Raw genomic sequence first — 13207 nt, 5'->3', positions numbered from 1 at the left:
ACTCCTCCTAAGTCAATGCCTGGCACAGTACCATTTCCTTCAAAGCAGGCCCTGAAGGAGAATGATGGAAAAGCAAACAGGGTGTTTGCCCAAGGCACCAAAGTTTGGGAAATTTGAAGTGTTTGTTTTATTCAACAAGCTACAGCTCTCTTTGCTGTGTTCCAGGATGCCTCAAGACTTCACACTTTGAAGCTGCATTATGGTAGGATGACACAGGTGAGAAGCAGGGTGCCTCAGGGCACCCTGCTTGAAGCAGAGCAAAGGCAGTTGCAGTTAAAGGAACAAAACAGACACAAACTAATAGCAAGTGGTAGGCTGAAGAGAGCAAGGTAATTCTTATTTGTATCAGAGATAAAACTTGTGTGGACAGGGCAAAATTTGGACTTGCCTGCAGAAATGTCTAATCTGAGGACATCCTGAGCCTGACTGCTGTAACATTTCACTTCTGTTACCAAAACCTGTTTTTTTCCATGCCACCTCAAGGCACCTTTATCTGCAACAGACCACACTCTAAAAGTTGTTTTGTTCAATTCACTGAAGTAAAATCCTTGAAGATTCTTGGCTGGACTGTTCAAAACAGCCACCTGCAAGTACCGCTCCCAAGACTGGTTGAGTTCCTCTTGAGAGGCAAACCACACATGTCCAGCAGTTGTACCACCTTTTCTCATATTTGCAGGGGTTTGGACACAGAAACCTATCTCCCTATAGAGAGAGGATCAATCCTACCTAATTGTTTGCAGTTTAGTTCTCTACACAAATCCTGCTGATATTTTGGGGGATACTATAGGATTATAATATCAGAGTGTCTAAAGATTTTGCACCAAACCATAATCACTGAAATTAACTAGCTTAAAAGATCATGCTAATAGAAAGCACTATTAAAAAAAAAGAGAGTTAATTGTGCTAAGATTTAACATAGTATATAAAAAAAATTGATTGGTAAGCTTTCTTGCTACAGCACTAATGTAGCTCTTTCCTTAAATAACACACTATATAAAGTCACAAATTGAAAAAATGGATTTTTTCTTTTAATGAATATTGAAAGAAAAAAAAAGGCAAGTGATGGTATGGCAATAACTAGCCATGCCTTATGGAAAATAAAATGAAAGTGAGCCAACAGTAAGGAGCGTTTGCAAACACTAATGTAAACACCAAATCTATCAGAAAGCATGGAATCATTAATGGCAAAGTCAAGCTCTCAAAGTAAAAAGAACCTCTAAGAGAGTTGCTACTTAACTTTGCATATGATGCTTCATCACTTAATGACTATGAATACCACTTTATACAGCAGAAAACTAAATATAGGGTGTGCAACCATATACACAAATATAAGCAAAGATATAGTGGGTAGGATAAAAAGCTGAAAGTCAAAAGCACTTATCAAGAAAACATACTGCATGTGAAAATGCATCTGGAGGAATTATATGTAAATGTGTATGAACCCTGAAAGAGAACAGTCACATTTCAGATAGTTTTTTCTGCTTCTCTATCTGTGCCATCCAATATTTCTTGGGAAAAACTGCTGTTCTTGCCAGAAACATGACTATAAATACTATCAGAAAAATTCTATCACTAGTTATTAGTACAAAGTCATTAAACCAAAACTATAATTTTTACAAGATTATGAAAAGAATGCCAAGTGCTGTATATATCTACAGTTGCACATACTTCAGACCCATGCAGACACATGTATTTGTGTCTGGTTTCTGTATGCAGATCATACCCATTTTCTATGTTGTTAGCTGTAAGCTTTTCTAGACAGGGACTTTGTCTTCACGGTTGTTTGCCAAGAGCCATACATACTGTTTGTATAATGTTAATTACTAATATTAGTAAGTAATTGAGCTTGCTATTTAAGTAATTTATATCTTGAGATGAAAAAAACAAGTTTTGGCCAAGAATACATATAAATAATGATAAAAGAAAATCTGCTGCACCAGCTGGAAATAACAAATAGCCAGTGTAATTATCAGAAATCAATAAGCACTGATTATGGACTATTAACTCAGGGTGGGGTTTTTTTGTTTGTTTGGGTTTTGTTTGTTAGCTTTTGTTTTTGTTTTTGTTTTTTTTAAGGAAAAAAAGTGCAGTGATCAACCACACCCCCACAAAACAAAACTACAATTCACACTTTCTAGCTTTAATATTCAAATATGCTCAAAAGACAGGTTTAAAAAAAATAACAGCACGTGTAAGAAGACCCTTCTCTGTTAATGTAAAAAAAAAAGAAAAAAGAAAAGTGATTGAAGGGGCAGGAGTGTTGCTGTCTGCAAGGAACAGGATACCAAATACTAATGTTCACAAAAGGAAGTGCTAGAAAAGAAACTCTAGTTAGAGGAGTATCTACAGGTTTCATCCCAAGTCTGCAGAAATTTAAAAGGTACTACCTAAACAGCTCAATGTTCTTTGGCATATCCAAAGAACATCCCACACAAGACACCAAGTGTATTTACATCACTAAATGTAGTGACACAAAAGTGTGTTTACATCACCAAACACAGCAAAACATAACTGCTTAGATAAAATCAAGACATATGTAGTAGTACAGTAACATAGTAACTCAGCAACTGAATTTGCTGCTTGCTGAGTTTGCTCATGCTTTTTGCCTGCAGGGATTTGACCCCTAATATCTATTACAACACAGTATTATTCACAGCAGCAAAATAAGCACAAACCAATCAACAGAAAAAAACATTCATCTATTGGGAACTTCTAAAGCCTATCCAAATCTCCCAAGGTAGAAAAAACACAATTTTATTTTCTTCTTTCAAACCTGTTCTCGATTTAAGTGTTGTCATGGTGTTAAGGGGACTTATTAGCTACTGTAGAGGTGAAAGCAATTTATTCCACATACTTGTTATGATTATACTTTAAATGAAACTGCCCCCTAAGACTGAAAAAGTAGTAACTATATGCCTACATGAAGGAATTTGTTATTCAAAGACCAGTTTGCTTTTTTCCTCCTGAAGTTGAGGTCTCATGCTGTTTTTTTACTGTTTCACTGTCTGTAAGGAAAGGAACAAAAACAGACAACAGATAGGAAACTCATGATTTCCTATGATTTAATGAAGTTTATATCATGAGGTTTCAAGAACAATATAATTATTTTGAATGCAATGGTCTTGGAAAACCAAAGCTTTTAAAACCGTTTAATTTCATTTTCTCCCTGTCCGCTTTGAAAAACAATAAACCACACAGAGCTCCCCAATACATCTTTTCCTCTAGCAAAGATTAAACCTCATAATAAGAAAACTACCAAATATATATATACATACACACACACATAAATTTCATCTTTAATTGAATTCATCCAATGGGTTGTTATGTGGTAACCCTCCTGGTTCAACCTATGATCTTTGACCCTTTTCTTACCACAATACTACATTATTTATTAATGATTTTTACATGTCATTGAATAAATTCAGCCTTCCGTTTCCTCCCTGGAATTAACATAAGCTTTAAAATAGAGGGACAGCACTTCTAACATTGTTATTGACACCACCTCCAAACGCAGGTGTCCAACATATGATTTTTAATACTAAATACAAAGTCTCAAATTACATGCTCACAAACTGGTGGAAAAAACTGAGAAACTAAAAAAGTTGCTGAAGAATATGTCTAATAATATGAATTACAGAGTGAAATCTATCCTATGCACTGATCAGAGAGCTTGCCAGAAAATGCACTTACAAAAATCTATGTGAACAATTTGTTTATACTCCCTGGGTTCGGAAGCCTCAAATTCTGACAAAAGTGGAAAGCTGTGTCAGAAATGTTTCATATGCAAGACATTTAGCTAAATACAGCATTTTACCTTTTAAAGTTGGAGTGCTTCGGTGAACAAGTTAAAAGTCATTTCTTTTCACTATCACATATGACTTTTTCTAAGGGAGTCCAACGGCCTCCTGATCTTTTAACCCAACACTCCAGTATAATCAGCTAACAACACAGCTCACCTAGCTTCTCAACTAACCCTCTTAAAAGAGTATCTTATGTACTCTATAATTACAAAACACTTATCTACAGTCAATACATTTTTTCAGTTTTGCTAAATCTGTGTTAAATCTGGTGGACCATTTGCAACATGCTAATACAAACCTCAGGCACTTTCATTCAAAGGTTGCTTCTTCAGCCTCTCCCACAGGTTCCTAAAGCAGCTATAAATGCCTTGTGACCTCTCGGAACAACAGCTGAAGTTTTAAGATGCTGGACATGATTAGCTGGGAGGGATGTTTGCTTCAAAAAAGCAAAAGAAATCTCAGACAAGATTTTGCAAGGATTTCTAAAATAATTCAAAAATAACAAAACCAGTTGGTGCTTAATAGCATGCATGTACGAAAAACAAAATCTGCTTGCTACTTATATTATGAATATGGGAGTTCTGTTTGTTCTCTAGCATCCAAAATGCATCTCGCAAATTCCTGTCACTTTTGAACTCCCTATAAAGGGAAGGATCATTAATACACTGGCTTGCTCAGCCTGTTATCAGGAAGGAAAACAACACCCCTCAGAAGACACACTCAGAACTCTTGCTCACCATTTGTTAAAAGCAATCATAAAAACATTCACAGTGCTCATGATCCCTTTTTCTGCAAGGATTGGTGCCAGCATGGCACTACATGGAGGACAGGGCAATTAGGAGCTTTTTTGCTACTTCTGACTGTACCTCTATTGCTGTCCCCCTCTCTGCTTCCCTCCTGTTTGCTTTTCCTTTTAAGACCAGTATCAGGTTTACATATTGTGCTGTTTTGTTTCCACATACTGATCAGTCAGATTACAGAAATGATTCTAGCTAAGAAGAAAACAAACTTAGTAGATTTGGTAAAGATTAATACCTCTGGGCACATAAGACACATCCAAGTCGCCCACAATTTTCCCAACATGTTTTTATAAACATGCACTTAGTCTGTTGTGAAGATAAGAGAAATGATGACACTCCCACCTCAAACTGTAGAAGCCAACTTTACTTATACCCAGTCTTCTCATTTTTTTCTAAAGATGTTTCATCAAAATACAATTACATAGTAAGAAAATACTTAATTTTGTATACAGGATTAAGTGCAAAGTCAACAAAAAGTATGAAAGATTGCAAAACATTTGATGAATCAAAACTAGAAAGAACTGAACTGCCAAAAATAAGCATTATTCTAAAATTTGAAATAATCTTCCTGTGATTACTTAAACATAACTCTCATTTTGGAAGGATGATGGTGCAGCTGACAAAAGAAAGGATAAAACAAATACCACGCCTTAATGAAGAACCAAAAAAAGACAAAACCAATTTAATCAAGCTCTAAATTTCAAATTAAGTTTATACTTGCAAATTCTTTGCACACATTACAGACTGCGGTCTTACAGATGTACCAGAAAGGGGTTTATGGATTAAATTTTACAAAATTATGCTAATTTTCTTGGTCACTTCTGATCTACTGTTAATAATCACTTTTGCTACTAATTTTTCATTCTTTTATGTGGGTTTTTTTTTCATTGTCATTAGAAGGAAAGTGCCATAGTACAACTCTATCAGTTTTTCTGATGATTTTAATCTTCAGTCGCAGATGTTGCCATGTCATGATGCTCCTTGATAAAGGACAGACTTCTATTTAATTAAACAGACTGAAGATATTTCAGGAAATTGCTGCAAAGAAATACTATTCCTCCATAAAATAAATTACCTACAGTATTTTTTTTTCTTTTTGATATGAAATATTGGCTAAACACTAGATTCTAAACAACTAACTAGCAAATGGTTTCTTAACAAAGAGTAAGAATTTGACAGCTTTGTAGTGGTTCAGTTTGAAATGTTAAAGCATAAAGTTACAAATTTTTACAGGGTAAGACTTAGCAGTCTTCAGCAGGCCTGCTTAATAAAAGAACAAGACATATCCATATTTTTTTTCAGGTAAGAAAGTTTGTTTCAGTGTGTTCCTCTTCAAGCAACAAGACAAACCTGACAAACATGGTCAAACTCAAAGTAGCAAATTATGCTTTGAAACAGTCTCGTAGTATGTCCGACAGTAAGTCTGACGGTATGTAAGTTTGATAAAAACAATGCATGAGAAGTCTACTTCATGCTTGCAGAAGTGGCTAAAGCATAGCTCATTTTAAAATAATATGAACCCAGTTATTTTTAATATTTACTTCCAAGAAGAAAAATATTTGTAAAGTCTCAAACTGGGCAGGAGTTTGACTTCAGATATGAAGAAGTTTCTTGGCCTGTGATTTCTGAATGCCTGCTTGGCCCTTAAATCCATATTTCTGCCAGCTTTCACCTTGATTTTTTTTTTTTTTCTCTTTATTACAAGACCTTTCTTCATGAGGTACAATCATGCTGTATATCAACTGCCTAATCCAACCTTTTCCAGTCTAAAGCTAAAGACACTGATACATAATTTTGATGCTTGGGATTCTAACCTTTCCCATTATAAAATGGCCCTTTTTGGTTAACAGGTATAATTAGCAGATAAGCTACCCATGAAATTCCTATGAAATATTAAAAACACAGGATAAGCTTAAGGCTGCTTCTAACAAGACAACTGATGGACTAACAGGTGACCTTTTTAGTGGCAAAATATTACTTTATCTGAATTTTAAGATAGAAGGGTAAAAGACTAAGCTTACATAAGAAATTGCTAGGGGGAAAAAAAAAACCACAGAAGAAATTTTGCTTTTCCTCCTTAAAGAACCAAGGTTTGACTAAAATGTATTACATTCGTATCAGTCTGCCTAACTATAAACTGTGACATGAAATTTCGTCTTAGGCTTATTTTTGCCATCTATACAAACAACATGCTTTCTAAAATAAATTTTAGTAGAAGTTACACTGGAACATCCCTTGACACAGGAGAAAATACCTTCTTTAAAAGTAATCTCAGGTATGAGGATTAAGAAGATAACTTAAAGCTTCATTTCTTCAATCTTATCACATCTTTGCTCCCTCATATGAAACGAAGCGATAACTACTGTAGAAAAGAAAAAAGAAGCACACTGCAGACAGATTTCAGTCTGCACCCTTTTCAGTCACTTGACGGAGATCCAGAAAGGAGGAACCATATTTTCCTGATTTTTAACTACTGGGTTTTCCCCACTAAAAATGTTACAGATTACAATGTAAAAACACATAGAGAATCCTACAGAGAGGAGCACTGAACACTGGTAAGAGGTAAATACAGAACACATAAGGTATTAGAACTGGAGAAATGAGGACCAATAACTGTTGGCTGGCTGACCCAGATGCATGTGATTCAAGCTGTATGTCAGAGAAAGTGGTCCTGAGGTATATTTAAGTCACACAATGCAGTATGAAGTTCCCTTTATTGACTATAATTTTCTTCCATGTTTGGTGAATATTTACAAAGAATAAATTAATAATATTCCTATATATCTCATTTCGTGACAGCCACGTTATATTGTGGATTAAAGGAGTTATTAACCATAACATAGTTGCAATTTTCCTTTCTGTCAACAATTTTATCACTAAGATATCTGTTAACACTTGTTGCAATGGTTCCAACACCATTGGAAGTCTGGGGGTCATGGCCTGTTAGTACCTTCACACTGAATCTCAAAGGCAGTGCCAGGAGGATGGTGCCAAACTCTTTTCAGTGGTGTCCTGCAACAATGCTGTGATTCTGTGATTAGTAGAATGTAATTATCTGTAAAGTGTTTATCAATATGACCAAGGGTTCCACAAGCTGAAGATTTACAGAAAGCCAACTGCTCAATTTTAACTGTAGCTATATCTAGGCCTTGTGCTCTGGGAACTATTCTAAAATACCGATAAACAAGATTTCTGGTATTCTTGCAAAATAGATACCATACTGCATTTAATATTCCTTGAAAATTATATTAACCTATAAAAAAGAGAACCTGAATTTTGTATGATGTCTGACACAATAATCCAATTAGTATTTCAATACAGAACCAGAATAATTGTAAAGGCAAAATGTAACAGCAAAGAGTCACAAACACCAAAAGATACAACTACACAACTACACAGTTTTTAACTAAATACCAAATTCATTGTATTTTGTTTTCCTTTTGTTTTTTTTCTTTTCAAAGAAAAATAACGGTAAGTCTTGCCAATGGTTTAAGAAAAATACCTAGGAAATTCAAATCCACATACATTTTAAAGTTGTAGATATATATATGAAGGTCCTGATGGACATGGTCAACATAAGGCAGCAATGTGCCCTTGCCTAAAAGAAGGCAAACAGCATCCTGTGTTGCATTAGGCAAGGTATTGCCAGGAGGTCAAGGATGGTGACCATTCTCTACTCAGCACATATCAAGGCCACATATCAAGTGCTGCGTCCAGTTCTGGATTCCCCAGCACAAGACAAATAATGAGAGAGTCCAGCAAAGTGCTGCTGAGACGATTAAGTGACTCTCAGACTCCAAATATGATGAAGGGTACTTCTCCCACAAAGAAGGGATGAGAGAGCTGGTACTCCCGCTCACAGGAAATCTCACCAGTGTATATAAATACTTGAAGGGAGGGTATCAAAAGGACAGAGACTGGCTGCTTTCAGTGACAGGACCTTGTCACTGTCACTGATAATAAGGTAATGGGCACAAACTGAAACACAAGAGGTTCCCTCTGAACATCAGGAAACAGTGTTTTGCCGTAAGGATGACTGAGTACTAACACAGGTTGCTGAGCAAAAAGGTTTGGAGTCTTCATCCATGGAGATATTCTAAAGCTGCCTGAATGTGGTCCTGGGAAACCTGCTCTAGGTAGCCCTGCTGGGGTATGTATGTAGAACATAAACGACTACCAGATTTCCCTGCCAAATTCAACCACACAAACTTTACAAATAAAAACAAATAGCTTGTTTTTCTAAGAACTAAAAAGCCCATTTATTTAATTATTAGTGGGTTCATGAAGTTCAAGAGGAACCTTATCTAAAGAAGTCAGGATTTAACCCATTATCAGCAGAGATTAATAATTATTTTGGGCAGGGGGGATGAGAAATCTTTTAAGATATACTCTAAAGCAAAAGATTAGTTTATCTTTATTTATGATAGCTATTTTTCCATTTTTGCAGGTACCTATTCACATTTCACAAGAAAAATCTGTAGAACTGGCTTAAGCATGAATCCACACTAGCTACATATTTGACAAGTTTGTAGTTGTTATTAACAAAACAAAAAAGGCAACTAGGAATAGTAGCATACAAACAGTAACATAACAGTGCAATTCTTAGAGCTCCAAAGATTTGTTTAGAACTGATAGAGATGACTGGAATTTGTCATAAATATTTTATTAATAGGCTCCTTTAAAAAGTAGACTGAACCTGAAAAGAATTATATTTTTGCTTAATAAGAAGCATAAGAATAATGTTCCTAAAAAAACAAAGTAATCAAGCTAGCAATGTGTATATGTATTTATTTACACATACACACATGCATTAGGCTGATAGAGGAAGATACAGACATGTATTAAGCAACTGACAACATTTTTCAGGACTTAGGCCTGTATTTTTCACTGAAAAATAAGTCAACTAATTTCTTGCATTTCAATTCTATTTGCACTTTGTAATACTGCTGCTCTTCACCCACAGCCACATTACACTTAAAGAATGGTCAGTGTACCGGTATTCCCTTTGAGACTAAAATTATGCAAATACTGTAAACGTCTATTTGAAACCGTGCCTCAAATTATAAATTCTATAATTCAAGCATTACACATACAATTTACGTACACAAAACCCCCTGGAGTTCCTTTATAATGAGAGAAATTTTAAAAGACATTTTAATGTTTTTCTTTTGCCATCAGAAGTAGAGTTAGTGTATATATATAGTATTTATAATTTCATAATCCATTACACTATTTCTTTAACTTTCAAAATTCAATCTTTTGAGACAGGCTTTGCCTCTTTGCCTCTTAAAAAACCCCAACCAACCAAAAAATCAAACTAAAAGAAACCACCAAAACCCCACAAACTCCCTCCTCTCTCCCCGCCCCCCCCAAAAAAAACAAAAAACAAATCCCAAAACCCCCAAGAAAACCAAAGGAAAAAAAAATAGTAAAAAGACAAACCGTAACTCTTTTCTGACCAGCAGAACTTTCCAGTCTCCTATTGCTTTAAGTTTAAAATGCATATGTAGTTCTTAAAAAAGAAAACCAACAAGAACCTCCACCAAAAAAAACCCTAAACAAACAAACAAAAAAAGTCACATTTACAGAGATATAACATATAAACAGATTAGGAAAATAAATTAAGGATGTGCAGTAGAGCAATAAAATATAACTGGATTAAATTCCTCTGTCAGTAAACTGACATTTTATTTCTAAATATTAAGTACTATACCAAGAATTCTAAATTATATCAAAGGCAAAATATCTAAGGTAAACACACACAGTGCTTATTTTTCTGTCTTCTTTAAGGCATATGATTATTTACCACCCAACAGGTAATTATCCACTTTTCCTTTATTCTAAGCATCTATTCACTCCTCTAGAGAATGTGATTTGCATAAAGATGATCTCCTGGGAGTTTTGGCTCTATCTTAAAAATCATGATCAATTTCTGTGTAATCCAGCTGGATATGAAGCGAGATATGGCACACAGACGAATGGAAATGCAAGAAGCAACAAACCGTGAAAGAAAGTCACCTTGAAGGGCTGATACTGCAGAATATTTTGCCTAAGGTTTCGTAGCTCCGTTACACATGCATGCTCAAAATATACACTGTCTAAGCATAAACTATATGCACAATCACCTAATGGAGCAGCTAAACATTACCAGAATGTACATCCTAGCAAGGCTAAGGTCTAAGTATGCCTTATTGATAATTTGTTTTTCTCCAATTAAATTGACAAATAAACTCCTGCAGATGGCTTTGATAAATTTGGATAAAAGCTAGTTCCTTTCAGCAGAGAGCAACTGTATCTCATTTGCCATACAAAGACTATAGCATATGGACTAGCTTCCTGAACCAAGAAGAAAAGGTACAAGGTTTTCACTTTTGATTAATAGCTTTGACCCTCACAATGATGTTGTCCTAGAATGCTCATTTGTCCTCCTATTTCGGGCATAAATGTTATCCAAGCATTTTGCTAGTTCTGCCCTGCCCTCCTTCCCCTGCAAGGCCTGGTAGGTCAGTCAATTCTGAGAATAAAATTAAGCTATTTGTCTATTTATTTATTTATTTAAAATAAAGATAAAAGAAAAAATAGTACAGAGCTCCCCACCTAAACCATCCAAGATCGGATTTTGATTTAATTTAAAAGAATAACTCCAACAAACTCAGCTCTACACACTTCTTTTAGGTTTATGCAGGTGCAAAAGGCCTTTACACCCATAGGAGCAGCATATTTCAGAAACTTGCTCAAATCTTCAGAGAAATAATGCTGAGTATTTAAAAGAATTCATTCATTGACAGCAGGGAGGAAGAAGAGGAGGTTGAAATCTTAATATAAGTCTTTTTATCAAGACAGTAACCCATGCTTAATGATGGGAAAAAGTATGAAGCCCCCAATATCTAAAGACAAATCCTCATCTTTCTAATGATTAATCATGGTACAAGACAGCTTAATACAAATTTAACAGCTTGAACAGGTGTTAATGTTTGTTATGAAGGCATATAGATGACACTGAAAATACAGATACTTATAACTGCAACAAATAATAAAAAATAACAGAGTTCAATTACATGTCATCCTCACATGAATGTTTAGTCTGGTAAAAAGAGTTACTCTCAGCAGAAGCTAGAAGCAGCTCTTCAGAAAAATTTCAAAGCACTAAATGTCATTTACACAATTCAATTTAATTCTAAAAATTGTGAACTGATTGTAAACCCCATCAAAATAGAATACAAGATAGATGTAGAGGTGGATAAGTGGGTTTTTTTCATAAGTGCATAAATATTAGAGAAAGCATTTCCACATATTTAGCCAGGAACTGAGGGCAATATTAGTGATTTCAGCACTATATAATACATTGCAGACATTTATCTACTATATAATAGATCCCCACACATTAAACTAACGTAATCTGTTTTTTTCTCAGATAAACATAAGTATGTATAGCGTTGCACATGTGTCATAAAATCACTATATGATTTTTTTTAAGAATTTGAAAGTATAAGAACAGCCAGTTTTAATGGTGGTTATTGTTTTGCTGTGACACATAGGTAAGGGAATAAACTAGTTGATTGCTTCAGTCATGTACCACTCACCCACCTTCAGATACATACCAGAGCAATGCAGACTTACCAGGTAAACTATGCTTAGGTTAAAATTACTAATAATAAATAAATTGAACTTGAGTGCAGGAAAGTTAGCCCCATACCTAAACAAGTAGAACTTATGCTCTCTCCTTCCCTCACAGATACACTCAGCTCCTTGAGACAATTTATGTGAAAAGTATTCGAGAATATTGTGCTAAAAATGCCACAAAACCCCAAAATGATAGCACATTGGACAACAGCTTTCTTCAGCACTGAACATCAACCCAAATGAGAAATATGTTGCTAGCAGTTTAGTCAGTGGTATTAGCAGAATAAAGGAACAGAATTTGAAAGATTACTGTTGAATGAGATAAAATGTGAAATTTAAAAGCCCTTTAAATAATGAGTTTCTTGCTGTTAAAATTTGCTACAGTTAGATAGCAAAACAATTACTTTTTGACAGATTGTGTCTGTCAATGGCGACTTTATTTAAAGGGTAGACAAATTTAATACAGTTATTTCTTTCTTTATTTTCTCCTTTGTATTCCCACGCTTTCTGACTGAGTGGCTGTCAGGGACTTCTATGGATGGTAACAATACGGTAACAAGGGACTACAAAACACTGTTTCTGTAAGTGAAGTACCAGTGGACATGCACAATGGTTCTCCTTCTTTGAAAAAATTCCTCCAACGAGTTGGTCAGGAAATAACATTTTTCCTTTTGAAAAGAAATAAAAATCACCAATGATTCTGCTGTTCTTGTGAGCTACAGCTGAGGGTGCACCAGCTCGTTTCCTTTCTTCTTACCTCCGCAACAGTAGCTACGGAGTTGTATTTTCTCAGAAATACTACTTAACATTTTACGAAACCCTTGCCTAATTGAAAAAAGTTAGGTAAAGACAGTGTGATGGGTTTAATAATATTTAATGTCTAATAATAGCTAGTTTTATTTCTTGGTACTTAATTCCTTAGTTGCCCAAATATCTTTCAACAGTAATCTATAGTTGTTTTTTCCTGCTGAAACCACAGGGAAT

At 35.0% G+C, this 13207-nt stretch overlaps 1 long non-coding RNA gene across 4 annotated transcripts in view; it reads right to left on the bottom strand.

Annotated features, from left to right (window-relative positions):
• The window catches only part of LOC134166803 (uncharacterized), a 704714-nt gene that overhangs the window by 343604 nt on the left and 347903 nt on the right, over window positions 1-13207 (bottom strand). The gene's annotated exons all lie outside the window — the stretch shown is intronic.

The sequence above is a fragment of the Pezoporus occidentalis genome, unplaced genomic scaffold (assembly GCF_034315485.1).
Source record: "Pezoporus occidentalis ecotype Australia unplaced genomic scaffold, CSIRO_AGI_Poc_V1 ctg1, whole genome shotgun sequence".
Lineage (NCBI taxonomy): Eukaryota > Metazoa > Chordata > Aves > Psittaciformes > Psittacidae > Pezoporus > Pezoporus occidentalis.
This window is presented reverse-complemented; position numbering and strand designations above follow the sequence as displayed.